This window comes from Triticum aestivum, chromosome 5A, assembly GCF_018294505.1.
Source record: "Triticum aestivum cultivar Chinese Spring chromosome 5A, IWGSC CS RefSeq v2.1, whole genome shotgun sequence".
Taxonomy (NCBI): domain Eukaryota; kingdom Viridiplantae; phylum Streptophyta; class Magnoliopsida; order Poales; family Poaceae; genus Triticum; species Triticum aestivum.
The window spans coordinates 670,639,705-670,654,373 of NC_057806.1; positions in this window are offsets into that span (position 1 = coordinate 670,639,705).

Genomic DNA, 14,669 nt, shown 5'->3' on the forward strand with positions numbered 1-14,669 from the left:
AGCCGAAGGTGGTGGGCGGCGAACACGCAGAATGCGGAGGCGTCATGGTGAGCAAAATGTCCAACATCCCGTGGCCCAATGGCACCCTCATGGAGACCGTCAAGGGGTGGCAGAAGTTATGGTTCTACGTCACTGAGCCCCACGACGCTGCCTGGATCACGGCTCCCAAATTCAAGTCCGGGGCCCCAATGCGGCTTACCCCCTGGCAGGAGAACGGCCTGGATTGGTCTTCCTTGGACGAGTTGACTATGCTTTAGACGCGCATTAGGAGCATGATGGACAAGAATGTCAAGCTCGTCAATGTGATTTAGGTGATGCTAATTCGCCGGATCCTTCCATGCCAGAACCGGGCTTGCCATCTATGGGAGTTCAATCCGTCCAAGCACAATATCGTGCGATAGTTCTTCAGAACTACGCATGAGGACATCTGGAATGTGCTCTTCAAGGCCAACGAGACATGGTCGGAGACAACCGAGGACTGCGGGCATGATCTGGCCCATCCCGCTAGTTCGGTAAGTATTCCATGCTTCAAGGCGTATCTCCTTTTGGCTTGCTCAAGGAGGATATCCCAACTTCCCAATTTTGCCTTTTTAGGTTGGACAAAGAAGGCGGAGCGGATTCGGTGTTTGGCTCTGCTGCCCGAGGAACCAGCCATCCCGCTGTTGATGAAGATGCTGGTTCCGGCGCCCTACGTGGCGCCGGAGAAGAAGGCCAGGAAAAAGCCCAAGGGGACCAGAGGAGGCCTCCGTCCCAAGGGTACTTCGGACATGGCGTTCGAAGATGCCGAAACTCACTCCGCCGCCGAAGACGACGAGGAGGAGGAAGGGGAGGAAGAAAGCAATTTACCCCTCCCCGAGAGGGGAAAGAAGGGGGCGGCCTCCACAGATGTGGAAGCGGAGGCATCCAACAAGGGAAAGGCTTCCCTGGCGAAAAGCTCCGTGTGAGACGTCGATAGCAGCCGAGGGCGGCGCCCTCGAAACAGGCCCCTGGCCGAATCATGAGTATCCGAAGACCCTGATGCATTCATATATCCTCCTCTATCACCTCATAATTCTAACATGTTGAATCATGCATTTGCAATCCGGCTCGTTCCGCCCTCGAGTGATTGATACGTCTCCAACGTATCTATAATTTTTGATTGCACCATGCTATATTATCTACTGTTTTGGACTATATTGGGCTTTATTTTCCACTTTTATATTACTTTTGGGACTAACCTATTAACCGGAGGCCCAACCCAGAATTGCTGTTTTTTTGCCTATTTCAGTGTTTCGAAGAAATAGAATATCAAACGGAGTCCAAACGGAATAAAACCTTCGGGAACATGATTTTCTCACCAAACGTGATCCAGGAGACTTGGACCCTACTCCAAGGAACAAAAGAGGCGGTCACAAGGGTGGGGGGCGCGCCCCTGCCTCGTGGGCCCCTCGGAGCTCCACCGACGTACTCCTTCCTCCTATATACACCTACGTACCCCCAAACGAACAGAGAAGGAGCCAAAAACCTAATTCCACCGCCGCAACATTCTGTATCCACGAGATCCCATCTTGGGGCCTGTTCCGGAGCTCCGCCGGAAGAGGGTCGTCATCACGGAGGGCTTCTACATCATCATAGCCTCTCCGATGAAGTGTGAGTAGTTTACCTCAAACCTTCGGGTCCATAGTTAGTAGCTAGATGGCTTCTTCTCTCTCTTTGAATCTCAATACAAAGTTCTCCCCCTCTCTTGTGGAGATCTATTCGATGTAATCTTCTTTTTGCGCTGTGTTTGTTGAGACCGATGAATTGTGGGTTTATGATCAAGTCTATCTATGAATAATACTTGAATCTTCTCTGAATTCTTTTATGTATGATTGGTTATCTTTGCAAGTCTCTTCGAATTATCCATTTGGTTTGGCCAACTAGATTGGTAGTTCTTGCCATGGGAGAAGTGCTTAGCTTTGGGTTCGATCTTGCGGTGTCCTTTCCCAGTGACAGAAGGGGTAGCAAGGCACGTATTGCATCGTTGCCATCGAGGATAACAAGATGGGGTTTATTTCATATTGCGTGAATTTATCTCTCTACATCATGTCATCTTGCTTAAAGCGTTACTCTGTTTTTAACTTAATACTCTAGATGCATGCTGGATAGCGGTCGATGAGTGGAGTAATAGTAGTAGATGCAGAATCGTTTCGGTCTACTTGTCACAGACGTGATGCCTATATACATGATCATGCCTAGATATTCTCATAACTATGCTCAATTCTGTCAATTGCTCAACAATAATTTGTTCACCCACCGTAGAATACTTATGCTCTTGAGAGAAGCCACTAGTGAAACCTATGGCCCCCGGGTCTATTCTCATTATATCAATCTCCGTCACTTTAATCTTGCTTTGCTTTTTACTTTGCCTTTACTTTTCACTTTGCATCTTTAGACCAAAAATACCAAAAATATTATATCTATCAGATCTCACTCTCATAAGTGACTGTGAAGGGATTGACAACCCCTAATCGCGTTGGTTGCGAGTAGCTATCGTTTTGTGTAGGTACGAGGGACTTGATAGTGGCCTCCTACTGGATTGATACCTTGGTTCTCAAAAACTGAGGGAAATACTTACGCTACTCTGCTGCATCATCCTTTCCTCTTCAGGGAAATCCAACGCAAGCTCAACAGGTAGGAGTGATCCTCGTCTTCGGGGAACTCGCTGGATCCGAAGGTGATGGACAGCAGGTCCCTTCCAACGGCCTCCTCTCCCAAGGCTATGGACGACGCCGAGGTGTTGTCCCGAAGGACTCCGAGCCAGGGAGAGACGCAAGAGGCCGTCAGGACAGTGCCAGAGGGCAAGACCTTGGCTGCCGAACACATGGGGGAGCAGATCCCCATGGAGACTGGCAGTGGGGGCCATGTCCAATTTGGCCCCTGCCGAATGTGGTCCCGGAGACCTATATGGCTCAGGAATCCGGCAAGTAGCCTCCTTCATTCCGCCGGTGACCTCTGTCCAACCAGAGGCACCGGATACTCTACGCGAGGCGCTGCGAAGCGCTTCCATCGTTGAGGAACACCGTACCCTCATGGGCGCGGTGATTGAGAAGATTCAGCCCGTGAAGAGCGTACTGGCCGAAGCCTGTGCGAGCCCTCTAATAGGCTTTGAGGTAAGCGCTGCATTTGTGTGAAAAGAAAGTTACAATATAGATAGTAGCCCCTAAGACTCTGTCCGCTGTTCGGAAAGAAAAGCCGAACAGAGGATCAAATAGCTATTCGTAGGAGACTAATCATATATGTCTTTGTGAATACGTAGGCGTCGCTGCTGGCGACGACTTCTCATGCTGTCGAAGTCTCCGGATTGAAGCGAAGGCTGGAACGGACCGAGGAAGAGCTCGGCCATGCGAAAAACCAATTGGAGAATACCCAGGGTATGCGATGATCTTGTCTATGTCCAGAAGGGATGAATAATGTAAGTTGATCATAGTGCCATGACATTTATTAGGGGCGGCGTCCGAGGTAGAGGCCCTCAAAAAGGCGCTAGCCGAGGCCGAGGAGAGAGAGGTAAAGGAAAAAGCCAACCGAGAAAAGCATGAGGCCAGGGTTGGTGAGGTACAGTAGGAGCTCCAGGACACAGTGAAGAAATGCGAGTCCTTGGAGCGCCAGAATGTGGATCAAGAGTATGAACTTGCTAAGGCCCGCCAATGCGCACAAGAGGCCTGGGCCGAAGCCCAAGGCGCCCTTTGGGAGATCCAGGAGGCCAAGAAGATCGCGGTGGGTAAGGCTTTTATTATGCAAAGCAAGTATGTGAGCCCGAGGTATCTCTTACTGACCCAGATTTGGAGTTCTCCAGGGGCGTTTGCGGATTTTCTGTGCAGTGTTTCTGACACTCTGGAATTCTACTAGGCCGAAGAGGGGAGCTCAACGGAGAAGCTGCTCTGGTCGGAATACCTTGCACCAAAACATCCAGTGCCCTTTAGCGACCAGCTAAAACAGTTGGTCGAGTTGCCTAGGGTGGCTGCACTAGCCATGGAGGATTTAATAATCTAGATGTGGCCTACAGAAGCTATACCCAGTAGCTACTTTGGCCTCGTGAAGCGGCTGGTCGATGCCTGCCCGCGGCTTGATGCCATCAAGCGGTCGGTCTGCATAAAAGGTGCATGGATGGCCTTCGCCTGCGTCAAGATACAATGGGCGAAGATGGATGCCGTCAAGCTCGCGACCGAAGGACCGCCCGCGAGCAAGGGGCACCGCACGCCCGAGCGGTATTTTGAAGATGTTCTGAAGGGATCCCGCATTGTGGCAGAGCAATGTGCTAAGGACATTATTTTTGAATGAATACATTCATGTAATCTCGTCATGTATGATGAAAACAAGGCTTGATATGTATTATAATGCTTTGTTGTGTAGTTTAGTTAAAATTTTACCTACTGTGTGGCCGTTTCATCAAATATGAGAGTTGGCCAGTTGTCGGCTTCAGCCCCCACGTCGGTAGTACCTGGGTGTTCAGGATGAATCTAAACACGCTTTATCCAAGAGTTTGGTCCTTAAAGGAGGTGTTTAGCGCAACAAACCAGACAATCGGACGCTATGGCTTTATTACCTACACTTAGCCATAGGAGTTTGACAATGAAAATATAGGCGCATCCCCTAGTGTTCAGACTAGGGTGTTGTAAACACCTGATCGGATCAGAACCGATTTGTCGCATAATGCGGGAAAAATTTCTAAAGATTTGAAACCTCTGAAGAGCTGACCGGCTAACGCTGCATCATGACAGTCAATTTTCGGCTTTCTCTATTGAGGTGCTCATCCTAAAAAATAGGGACACAATCGCAGTAGTTCTCCCTTTACTACCCTAGCTAATATAGCGGAACATAAGGTAGTAAGCACAGGAGCCGGGCAACCCAACTATTGACCAAAGACATGATTTGGAGGCAATGCATATAATGCTAAATTTGGGGTGCCGAACTATACTGTAAAAGTGTTCGGACTTGTTGCCATAGTGTAGGGCACAATAAAGCCCCTGGCGGATTACAGCGTACCAAGGTGTACGCATGCAAATTAAAATAGGAAAAGTAAAAATAAATAAGAAGCTAGTGCCACATATGTTGGGCCGCAAACTGTTTCCATTATAATTTTAATTAATACGTCAGAGCGTACGTGAACAAAAAGTGAGAGAAGCAATAGTGGCTATTTAACATGCCAAGACCAAGGAGGAGCTGCGTACGGGTCCTGAAAACAGGTAGAGTGATCGCCAAGAGGGACATCTAGAGCTTCCCCCGCACGTCTGTGCTACTTGCCACCTTGGTGTGTCCGTTCTTCGAAAGGACCGGTTATGAGGCTGGCGAGAGGGGCCTGTGGAAAGGAAACCTGACGAGGAAAAAAGAAAAAGTGAAAGTATGTGTGCCCAGGGGAGTTCGAGCCTTATTGTGGATCACAATCTAGTTATGCCTCTGCCTATGCCCATGGTATTTTGAGTGCATAGTTATGTACGCGCAGCACGAACGCCGCCACTTGGTGTGGTCTGGGACGGAGGCCGAATTGCTAGTTGAGCTCTTGACAAGCTGGGCTGTCCTGGCACATGGTAGTCCGAACTCGTTTGACAGTGTCTGGGAGTATGGCGGCCAAATTAAGGTTCTACTTGCAGAGGCCGCTCTGTACTTTTGCTGCCAGGGCAGCGGTGTGCTCCTCGGTACGGAGGGAGCCCTCTGTATTTCCATTGACTGTTATGTAACATCCCAAATTTTCAATTTGGAATGTTATACAATAGATCATCACTGCATATCATATTTATTTGCATTTTGGGTTGATCCTAGAAATTCTACGCAACTCAGGACCCACGGAGAGAGTTGGGTATTTCGTTCTTTTCATATTTGAATTTTCTCAAATTTTGAAAATAGGATCATTTGATTTTATTTATTTTATCTTCAATTATTTCTATTATAAAAATATGAGAGAGGGAATAAAATGAATTTTCCAAAATAAATAAATATTGACGATTTAAATAAAAAAATCAAATAAGGTTTTATTCTGGAGTTTTTCGCGGTTTTATTTGAATTTAGGAAAAAATGCACGTTTTCAAAAATTGCATTTACGGCCAAGAAAATGTTCATCCTGTTCTAAATATTTTATTTAGACAGTGAAAATTTGTTTTGGCAATTTTAGATTTTTATTTATTTTTCTAGAATTTTCTTAGTTTCGGCGAAATTATTAAAAAACCGCACCCGACTGGGCCAAAGGCCCAGCCGAGACAGGCCGACCCGCCAGGAGCCGCCACCTCCTGCGCCGTGCTGCCGCCGGACTCAGAGTCTGAGCCGGAGCTGCCCGCGCCGCCCGACCCCCTCCCCAAGCCAGGCCGTCGCCGCCGCCGCCCCCCTTCCCCCTTTAAATAGCCACCCGGGACCCACCCTGAGCCCCGAGCCGAGTCGCACCGCCCCTCCCACGCAGCCCCGCCGCCGACGCCGCCTGCGACGCCTGCCACCGCCTTGCGCTGCCGCCGCCACCAGGAGCCGCCGCCCCGCCCACGCAATCCCGCCGCCTGCCTCGCCGGAGTCCGAGCCGAGGTGGCCGCCGCCGCCCGGTTTCTGAGAAAAACCGATTTGGTTTTTTTAGAAAACCCTAGTTTTCGTTTTTTTAATAGATCGGTTTTTTTCTGGTTTATTTATTTAACGAGCGTTCGCTCGTCCGTTCGTTTTAACGAACGCGTTCTTCGTTAAGTTTCAGATAACGAATGTTCGTTCGTTAATCTGTTCGTCATTTTTCTTTTTCTTGGATTTTCCGCGATTATTTCTGATCGTGATTTCTCATCCGTTTTTCGTTCTAGTTTAACTTTTCGCTCGTTTATCGGAATCAGGTGATTCAAGCGCCTGGAGTTTCGTCCCGAAACCCTCTTTCCGTTTAACCAACTCAAACAAGTTTTTGCCTTCGTAAAATTTGACCTAGATTTAGATTAGTAAAATGGAGCTTGTTTCGTTTGCCGTTTGTCTTTCGTTGCTTTGTTTGATTTGATTCTTTTTGCCAACCGGAGTTCTTAAGTTGAACTATCTGGTTAGATCTCTTATTCGAGTTTTACTTGTGCATTAGATGAGTACTTATTGTATGCTTGTTTGTTTGCGATAGAGTACCCGGAGTGCGACGCTTGCTACTTCGAATCGCTAGGTTTCACGGATCATCAGCAAGGCAAGTAACACTTTGAGCATACTTCCTATTACCCAGTTTTATTGCATTAGATTAATCCTCACACCAGTGCATGTTTAGGATCTAATTAAATTGTGGGTTCGGGAAGTAGATGAGGTAGTACCTATTACCTGTTTATTATCAAACCTTTGGGAGTTACTTCTACGTTTGCTTATTATGCCATGCTATGCTAGTAGACGTGGATTGGGTGAGTGTATCCATGACAGATGTGAGATTGTTAAATTAATGGTTTATCTAAGGTGGCAACTTAAACACACATCTGGGTGGATTGAGGCACCTGGGTATTCCAGCGATTGCCTGTTTTCTTTTGGACCGGCACCCAGGCTCAAAGGGATCATGATATTATTCATACTAGAAACTTTCGTGTGTAGCCACAAGCTACTATGGGCTTTAGCATAGTTGACTAAGTCATGCAAACTCTTACAGTGGTAGACTAGCAGATGTAGGGGATGTAGGTTGGTACGGTCTAGCTACCCGTTCGTAAGGTGCAAGCGCTTCTGAAAGACTATGTCTCGGCCATCCGTTTCTCAAACACCATGTAGTGCGAGAATCCCAACGGAGGAGATCGAGTCTTGTGGGGAAAAGTGTGCAAACCTCTGTAGAGTGTATAAACTAATCATGGTGAGCCGTGTCCCCTGTTATGGACATCTTGAGTATCTAGGACTTGGATTATCATGTGAATCTCATCATGTTATTCTAAATTAATTTGTTGGGTTTTAATGATGATGTTTAATTGGGATTGAGAGGGTGTCTACACTCTCAATGTTTAACAACCACCATGATAGTTAAATAAAATGTATTCCTTTACAGTAGGGAAAAATTGGCTTTACGCAAAACTGTAACCATAGAGCATTCCACTAGCCAAATATGCGTGTAGTATAGCCTTATTCTTTCATTGCTCTCTATGTGTTACATTGCCAGCATATTCCATGTGCTGACCCGTTTCGGGCTGCAATGTTCATGTTGCAGACTTTTCAGACGACGAGTAAGGTGCCTTTAGATCATGGTTCTATACTCAGTGATGCCGTTGGAGTTGATGGACTCACTTATCTTCCAAGTCTTCCACTGTTATCGTTATTAGATGGCCTTAAGCCATATTTATTGTAATAAGTTCTCTTTTGGGACACTCGATGTAATAAGTGTGTGATTGCTACTCTGTTATAAATCCTTCAAGTACTGTGTGGTGTCAGCATTACTGATCCAGGGATGACACCGGAGCACAGAGATTGGACCGTTTGAGGTCTAGTCGCTACAAGATGGTATCAGAGCCCACGCTGATTATAGGACACGACCACTAAGCTAAAAGCCCTAGATCACTACTCGCTCTTCTCATTCTAACTCGTCGTCTTTTCTACTCTTTTAGGATGGCGGATGCAAGGAACAAGTTCATACAGCCGGATGAAGATACACCCTTTGGACATCACCTGGAGGAAGTCACTAAGTACCTGAACATTGGAGTACCAAGCTTCAGCGGAACCTACAACACCACTTTACCTGAAGAGGAGCGCTGGATGATTCAAGTTCAAATTACAGGAAGGACGTTCATGCCAGTCACCGAGCCCATAGAGTTTTCCTTTGATGCACCGACGTGGAGTCTAGGAAGGAGCACGGCAGCTCACATCGCCATGGGACGCATTGGAGAAGTTTACCGCAATGATCTCAAGGATACTATCTACTAGATTTGTGGGCGCCGAGATGAGCACTGGGAGATGATCGGCACCAAGAAGGATAGATCAATTGCAGCTTTTATTCAGGAGTTGAACCAGCACATTCGACGTTAGGAGAACCAGATGTGCACCGACATGATAGATCTAAAGAAGGCAAGAACAAGAATCAAGGAACTGGAGGAAGAACTCAAGGCTACGTGTGAATATTATGAAGAGGAAATCGAAGTACTAGTGGAGAAGAATGACGACCTGATCAAGAATATCGGAATATTTATGGGAGGCCCTACACCAGTAGAAGAAGATGAAGAACCCAAGGAGATTCGCCCTGAAGACTACATCATCATCAACGACACCGACTCGGATCCAGATGATAGTGATGATGACTATGTTGATGAAGTTGGAGCAGATATCATGGAGTCTGCAACCGAAGAATATTTCTAGTAGACCACCTCATCAGTAGTAGTAGTCAACCATGTAAATATAGTAGTCCGAGCACTTTTGCGATAGTTAGATCGATTGTATGCCCTTGTTTGATTGATTGAATGAAGTGAATTGTTTGCTTTTGCTTCATGTGCATATGGGTAGTGTTTTCTCTCTAGACCCCCTCCATTCTTAATCTCATCTTTTCTAAACCCTCAGATGCCTCTGAGACGTGACCCTGGATTTACCTTCCCACCGTTGCTCACTCAGTTGATCCAGCAGCAGAACACATTGATGCAGTTGCTAGGCAAGAATCAGAATCAGGGGAACAACAACAACAACAACCCACCACCACCACCACCTGTTGATCACTTAGCCTGTTTTCTTAAGCTGAATCCATCGGTGTTCTATAGTAGCACCGAGCCGATAGTAGTAGATAATTGGCTCTGCAAGACAGCTAGGGAGTTGACCATGGCAGGATGCATAGATGCGGAAAAGGTGAAGTTTGCCGCATATCAGCTTGAAGGACCCGCAACACCATGGTGGGAGAATTTCACAGCCACTTTCCCTATTGACACTGTCACATGGGACCAGTTTCAGCAAGATTTCCATACTGCCCATGTTTCAGCGGGAGCTATGGCCATGAAGAAGCGCGATTTTTGTAACTTGCGCCAAGGAGGACGGACAGTCGGCCAGTATGTGGAGGACTTTAGTAAGCTAGCACGTTATGCCCCAGATGACGTTGCTATGGATGCAGCTAAGCAGGAGAAGTTTCTGGAAGGACTGAATGATGAGTTGAGCATGCGGTTGATGATAGCAACCTTGAACAACTACCAGGAGTTGGTAGATCGTGCTCTTATGATTGAAGAGAAGCAACAGTAGATTGAGAACCGCAAGAGGAAGTATGGACAAGGGAAGTATAATTCTGGAGCTCAGAAGAAGCCACATTTTACCCCTAGACCAGGAGGACATTTTCAGCATACCCATGGAGGAGGTAGCTCGCATAACCATAATGCCCCAAGAATGGTAATGGGAATGGAGGAAGCAACGGCCAGAACCGCACCAACCCATCAACCCCAGCCAAGAGAGACCTGAGCCAAGTCACTTGTTTTAAGTGCCAGAAGATCGGACATTACGCCAATGAATCTCCTGAATCCCAGAATGGAAATGGCAATGGAATCTCTGGGAAGAAGCCGAACCCTTTCAATAGGGGACAGGTGAACCACGTTAATGTGGTGGAGGTTGAAGAGCAGCCGGATGCAGTAATCGGTAAGTTTTTGGTTAAGTCATTTACTGCACTCATTCTTTTCGATGCTGGTGCATCACATTCATACATCTGAAGGGGATTTCTGGATAAGTATAAACTGCCAACCCAAGCCCTTAGGTCACCCATTTTAGTAACATCGCCTGGAACAGAGTATATGGCTAGTCTATGGTGTGATCGGTTACCATTAAGGATTGGTAACTATGTGTTTCCCTCAGACCTAATAGTATTGGAATCCCAAGGATTGGATATGATATTAGGCATGGATTGATTATCGAAGTATGAAGGGAACACTGAATGCGCCAGTAAGTCAATTTTTCTTACAACGCCAGAAGGAAGAAGGATCAAGTATGTATCCCGGCATGTGCCGAAGAGGACTCAAGCAAATTGCTTAACAGGAGTTGTGCTGGAGGAAGTACCAGTGGTAAAGGATTTCCCTGACGTATTTCCAGAGGAGTTGCCAGGCATGCCACCGGATAGAGATATTGAGTTTTTTATTGAGCTTATTCCAGGCACAGGGCCAATATCTAAGAGACCATACAGGATGCCCGCAAAAGATTTGCAGGAAATTAAGAAGCAGATTAAGGAGTTACTGGATAAAGGTTATATTCGCCCAAGTTCTTCACCTTGGGGATCGCCGGTACTTCTAGTGGAGAAGAAGGATGGATCGTTAAGGATGGTTGTTGATTATCGAGGATTGAATGAAGTAACCATAAAGAACAAGTACCCACTACCGATGATCAATGATCTGTTTGATCGATTGCAGGGAGCTAAGGTATTTTCCAAGATCGATCTGCGATCAGGATACCACCAGTTGAAGATTCGAGAATAGGATATACCTAAGACGGCATTTACCACCAGGTATGGGCTGTATGAGTATACCATTATGTCATTTGGTCTGACTAACGCACCCGCATATTTTATGAACATGATGAACAAAGTATTTATGGAGTTCTTGGACAAGTTCGTCGTAGTGTTCATTGATGATATCCTAGTTTACTCGAAGAATGAAGAGGAGCATAAGGAGCATTTGCGTTTGGTATTTGGAAAGCTCAGAGAACATTAGTTATATGCCAAGTTTAGCAAATGTGAGTTTTGGTTGAAGGAAGTTGGATTCCTCGGACACGTTATATCTGGAGAAGGTATAGTAGTAGATCCCACCAAGGTTGACACTGTGACAAATTGGAAAGCCCCAACAACAGTTGGAGAGATCCGGAGTTTTCTTGGACTCGCAGGATACTACCGGAGATTCGTTGAAAACTTCTCGAAGATTGCGAAACCTATGACGGAATTGTTGAAGAAAGATACCAAGTTCAAATGGACTGAAGAATGTGAGGCTAGTTTCCAGGAGTTGAAGAAACGTTTGGTTACATCACCTGTGTTGATTTTGCCAAATTAGACCAAGGATTATGAGGTGTATTGCGACGCTTCACACTGAGGACTTGGAGCAGTGCTTATGCAGGAAGGAGGAGTTGTTTCATATGCTTCAAGACAGCTGAAGCCTCATGACTTGAATTATGCCACGCATGATTTGGAGTTAGCAGCCGTAGTGCATGCATTGAAGACTTGGAGACATTTTCTCATTGGAAACCATTGTGAAGTATACATGGATCACAAGAGTTTGAAGTACATCTTCACGCAGAAGGAGTTAAATCTCAGGCAAAGGAGATGGTTGGAGCTCATCAAGGATTATGATATGAGATTGCATTATCACCCTGGAAATGCTAACATAGTAGCTGACGCGTTGAGGCGTAAAAGTCATGTCAACACCTTAATGACGGGAGGTTTACCAAGAGAGTTAGCCGAGAATCTTCGTGAGCTATGTTTGGAGATAGTTCCGAGAGGCTATGTTGCAGCATTGGAGATTCAGTCTACTTTGATGGAGAAAATGAGAAAGGGAAAAGCTAAGGGATTTCGTGAGGATGAGCACGATACCCTATGGTTTGAAAACCAGTTTTATGTGCCCAATGACCCGGAGATCAGGAAGTTGATTCTGCAAGAGGCCCATGATTCACCATATTCGATTAACCCAGGTGTCGGTGTCAAAACCGGTGGATCTCGGGTAGGGGGTCCCGAACTGTGCGTCTAGGCCGGATGGTAACAAGAGGCAGGGGACACGATGTTTTACCCAGGTTCGGGCCCTCTTGATGGAGGTAAAACCCTACGTCCTACTTAATTAATATTGATGATATGGGTAGTACAAGAGTAGATCTACCACGAGATCAGAGAGGCTAAACCCTAGAAGCTAGCCTATGGTATGATTGTTGTCCTACGGACTAAAACCCTTCGGTTTATATAGACACCGGAGAGGGTTAGGGTTACACAAGGTCGGTTACAAAGGAGGAGATACCCATATCCGTACTACCTAGCTTGCCTTCCACGCCAAGTAGAGTCCCATCCGGACACGAGACGAAGTCTTCAATCTTGTATCTTCATATTCTAACAGTCCGGCCAATGGAGATAGTCCGGCTGTCCGGAGACCCCCTAATCCAGGACTCCCTCAGTAGCCCCTGAACCAGGCTTCAATGACGATGAGTCCGGCGCGCAGCATTGTCTTCGGCATTGCAAGGCAGGTTCCTTCTCCGAATACATCACAGAAGAATTTGAATACGAGGATAGTGTCTGACCCTGCAAAATAAGTTCCACATACCGTCGTAGAGAGAATAATATTTATGCAAATCCAATTCGCTGATTCGTTTTGGTAGCATGACGTTGTGTTATGGCCCGGCGATTATTCGAACCGTTTTTCTTCAACCAGCTCCACACATAACGCGAGGCGGTTTCTTGACACGTCTTGCCGAAGCGGAGATCGTGTTCCCCCTATTACAGGATTCTCATTAATGCGGTCGTGGGTAACCCAACCGTGTCTAGGACTCCTAGATTATAGGCAAGTCCTAAACGGCTACGGAGAGGATGCTTGATATTCACCCTCTTTATAAAGGGACGAGGTTGTCGCTTTTTCCCTCTCGTGCTCAATCGAGCCCTTCCCCCGCCTCGAGCTCTAACACCCAAAGCCCAGGTTAGGTGCTCTGGATCTTCAGTCATGTCCGGATCCAGCCTTCAAGGCCGATGGATGCCCTCCTCCGTCACGCAGGAGGACATTAAGAAGTTAAGGGAGGCCAGATACCTGACCATCGAGGTTTCGCATTGGTTGCCTGTTCAAGGGCAGATCGTCCCTACTCCCGAACCCAACGAGAACGTCGTGTTCGTCTCCCACTTCCTCCGAGGTCTATGCCTCACTCTGGATCCCTTCGTCAGGGGTTTGATGTTCTATTACGGGCTAGATTTCCACGATCTAGCTCCGGACTCCTTTCTCCACATCTCGACATTTATTGTCGTGTGTGAGGCCTTCCTCCGTGTTACCCCTCACTTTGGCCTGTGGCTCAAGACCTTTGAAGTAAAGCCGAAGATGATCGAGGGGCAACATGCAGCGTGCGGAGGTGCATCAATAGGCGAGATGGCAGGAGCTCCATGGCTGAAAGGTTCCTTTCCAGAGGTGTCCGAATTATGGCAACGGGAGTGGTTTTACGTCATGGCTCCTAGAAGTGCCAAGTGGGCGGCTGCCCCCGCTTTCCGCCCGGGCCCCCCACCACAGCTGATGTCATGGATTAGCAGAGGTCTGAGGTGGGGTCCAGCCAAGGACGTGCCTATACTGCAAAGCCGCATCCGAGATCTCTTTGAGGGAGATTTTAATTTGGCTGTGGTAATACAAGTTATGCTAGTTCGTCAAGTCTAGCCTTGCAAACGCCGGCCCCTTCGCTTGTGGGAGTTCAACCCGGAGGGACCGCATGCCATTCAAAGTTTCCTTGGCCTGACGCACGAGGAGATGTACAAGTCATTCTTCGGACCTCAAGTAGAGTGTCCGGATATTGCCGAGGACGTGGGCCTGAGTAGTAACTGCACCGCCGAACAAGTAAGAAATCCTCTGGCCGAACACACTGTCTTTTATTCATCACAAAGTTATTTCTGAGAGTTCGCTTTCTTACCAGGCTGGCTAACAAAGGCGAAGATGATTCGGTGTTTGGCCCCCTTCCTCGAGGGTTTGGAAAATCCGGTATTGGAAAAGATGCTCGAGGGTCACACCTTGCCCGGAGCCCTCGAAGGAAGATACCGGGGGGGATAATATGGGCGGACGTGGGCCCCCATCGCTGCCCGTTCC